Source organism: Schistocerca cancellata, chromosome 6 (assembly GCF_023864275.1).
Source record: "Schistocerca cancellata isolate TAMUIC-IGC-003103 chromosome 6, iqSchCanc2.1, whole genome shotgun sequence".
Lineage (NCBI taxonomy): Eukaryota > Metazoa > Arthropoda > Insecta > Orthoptera > Acrididae > Schistocerca > Schistocerca cancellata.
Window position 1 is genome coordinate 5138152 of NC_064631.1, and position 3599 is coordinate 5141750.

The 3599-nt window shown below is 43.5% G+C and overlaps 1 pseudogene; it reads left to right on the top strand.

Moving 5' to 3' along the window:
• The first annotated feature begins 1508 nt into the window (after positions 1 to 1508).
• Positions 1509 to 2334, top strand: LOC126191073 (uncharacterized; annotated as a pseudogene).
• The last annotated feature ends 1265 nt before the right edge of the window (positions 2335 to 3599 follow it).

Below are 3599 nucleotides of genomic sequence, written 5' to 3' on the forward strand. Positions count from 1 at the left end.
GTAACATGTAGTGAAAGGCAAGACAAAGAAACTGTATGAGAGATAAGGTGGAGGGAATGAGGGCAGACAGAGAAAGAATTTGCTTACAGGAAGATTTATAAGGCACATATTATTAGAACAGGAAAAGTTTTTGGTAAGGTAGGACGAACTATGAGAGGAGGAAGGGGTGTGGGGGGGAAGGGCAAAACAGTTATTTAGGGGCAGTTGGTACTTGTGCAGACTAGACAATGGGTGTTATGTGGAAGCAGCCCAAGTTGTGAACCAACTATTGTGAAAAATCTAGAATAGGGCCAGCAGTATACTGTCGCGAATAAATTACGAACAGACGTATGTTAAGCTGTCTATGAAGTTATGGTCCTGTGACATAGCAGTAGGAGCCGCTGTTATACGCATTAAAGTGCTTCGACATATGGAAAGCCTCCACACAGGGTTAGTTCACAACGGAAAGGGCCGGCACAGCGCAGCGCCTGATAACAGGAAACTTCCACTCAGAGCGGCTACGTGACAGACTCGGGGATCGGAAGACAGCCAGAGCGATGGAAGTTTCCCCAAGCATCATAGTGACGTCACAGGAGAGTGTATAAATGGCAGCTTAACAGCCTGTTGAAGATTCCGCTAGTATTCTGCCTCCGACGTGGTCACTGCGCTACTCTGCCTCAGGGGCGGGACTTAGACTCTCGCGGCATCTAGTTGCACAGAGTAGTAGTAGTAGTAGTAGTAGTAGTAGTAGTAGTTACATTTCCGACAGTTTGGTTCAGGTGTCAGTGCCTCGTAAGCTTGAGTTATGTTTACTCTAACTCTCTGTCTTCTTCATTAGAAGCTTATTCACGATCACACCGAGTTCCCTAGTTTAAAAATTATTCCAGCTTTACAGATCTGCTCCAGAACTACAAGCTGGACGAGCCCACTCCACCACAGCCAGGATAGTGTCTAGCTCCCTCTTCCTGATCCACTCACAGGAAACCAGACACGACATAAAAATTTGGTGCCAGGTGTGGTGTGTTTGGGCTGCTGTTGGGGCAGTTGTTTGGGCCGCTGTTTGGACAGGTGGTTGGTCCACTGTTTGAGCAGCTGTTTGGGCATCCGTTTACAAGATTTGGCACAGGTTTGCCAACCATTTAGTTACGGCCCATAAACTTGAGGAATAGGTGTGAAGCTTATTATTTGGGATAAAGCTCAGCCTGAAGTTGAGACTGACTGACAGCTTAGAGAGAGAAAATAGTCGAGGCAGACGTTAGGAGGCAAGGGACGCAGAAGAAGAAGATCGGACGGGCTAAGGAGGCCCGCCCATCGAGCGAATTCGACCAGGCCCCTGCATCGCGGGTTGACTACGCCCTCACGCCATTCCATCCACGACATCCGAGCCCATCAGGTGGACAAGGTGGTCCATCGGTAGCAGCTACATCACCAAGAAGACAGACTTGCAGGTCCGCCGCAGCCGACGACGCACAGCAACAACAGAAGAAAATTTAAAGTAGAAGGTAAGACAAAGGTTTAACAATAACATCATGTCTAATGAACAAAATGTTTGTGATAGTCAGGCAAATCCATCCGCACTGCCAAGGCAGTATATTAACCTCAGTGAGGCTATCAAATTGTTATCGCATCCGTTTGATGCATTTTTGGACAATTGCGACAGTGCTTTCCACTTGGTAGCACCAGAGCAGCATTATGTTTTGTTGAAATTTGTAAAACCACGTATAGTTGGGGCTGCTAGAAGCAAATTGCTAGTGTGAGATTTAACTGCTACTTGGCCTTCAGTCAGAGCTATCTTAGTAGAAAATTACGCGTGCAAGAGAACGCTAGACTATTACGCTTGCAAAATGATCACGAGCAGACAGGAACCATGGGAAACCGTAGCACAATGGGGTTCGCGAATAGATGCACTTCAGCACCAGTTCCGTGAGGCAATAAAAGGGGTGATGACAGAATCAGAGTTAACGGACAGCCTTGCGTTAGTGTTCAAATTAGATCGTGCAGTATTCATACAAGGCTTGTATGACACCAATATTAAGACAATAGTACGGGCTAGAGGTGAGTCAATAACTCTCCGAAGCAGTAGATATTGCATCAACAGAAGAAAGCGCGATTGCGTCTGCACGAGAGAAACCAATGGAAAGGAGAACTCAGAAAATAGAATCTCACAAAATTCAAAAGTGTTTTAATTGTGGAAAACTGGGGCACATAGCAAAGAAGTGTTGTGATAATAAGAGGGTACGCAGTGTGGGCATAGTACCAGTACAGATGAAACCGCGAAAAGAACAAAAGGGCGACAAAGTTTTGCAGAAAAGCAGAAAGAAGGTAAGGTTTATGTGGAACATTACGACCAAATGACAAATATTGTGTGTTTTAAGTGTAATCAAAAAGGTCATTATGCTCGAAACTGTAAGAATTGGCCTTTATGGAGCACAGGGAAACTAAGAGGAGGCGCAATGAGGTAGTCGCATTGCGACCTATCTGGCAAAGTATATAAGGTAGACTGCACTAACAGAAATGAGTATATCACGGTAAAATGTGAAAAGGGCGTACGGAATCCAATGAGGCTTTTGACAGATAGTGGGGCACAAATAATTCTGTTGAAAAAGAACAGTGTACGGGGACCAGAAAAGTGTGATCCCACTCACAGTATTAGAATTAAAGGTATTAGTAAAGATGTTGTTAAAACAGAAGGCGCTCTAGAAATTGAGTTACAGGTTGAAGACAGAATTTTTTTTTAAGTGCCCACATCAGTACCAATGTCCCACTAAAACAAATACATATAGAAAAAAGTCCTCCCAAACCCGTAAGTACCTCAGATTCATGAAAAAGAGTATTGAACTGTCACAAGTACGAAAGGAGTATTAACTGCTGTAAAAGGTTACTTAATGACAAAAATAATAACACACGTGAAGCAGTTTAAAGTGTCATAAAATAGGAAACAAGGGGGGAGAGATACAAAAGCATAAGAAATCAGAAATAATGGCTGGGGATAAAGTAATTAGTGGCCCACACCACCTATGAGACTGTGAATGACCACTGTTTTAAGTTGAGCAAAAAAGAATTAATAAGAAAAATTCTCAAAAACAAGTATATTGCCCATAGATAATTATGCACTTGAAATATGCACAGAAGAAGGCAAATCCCACGAATTTTAATTTGAAGACAGAAAAATGACAATGTTAAATTAAATGTATATGGCACTTTTATAGACTGTAGCAAACACTAAATTTCAAGGAATGAATACTGATTATAAATTCTGAGTGAGTAGATGGATGGACAGACGGTCAGTCGCGAGTGCGCATACCAGCACCCACGCATGCTCATACATGCACGCATGCACACACACACGCCTCCCCCCCCTCCACACACACACACACACACACACACACACACACACACACACACACACACACAGAGAGAGAGAGAGAGAGAGAGAGAGAGAGAGAGAGAGAGAGAGAGAGACTTGTAAACAGCATTCATCAGCATACTGTGACCCGATCATAGTAATGTATTCACAGGCACACTCAGTTCTGATCTATGGAACTCTCTTCTGTGAAACAAATGCACATAGAATGAATTTATGTTAGGAAACCACAGAAAGAGCCAGTAGGATAATAACC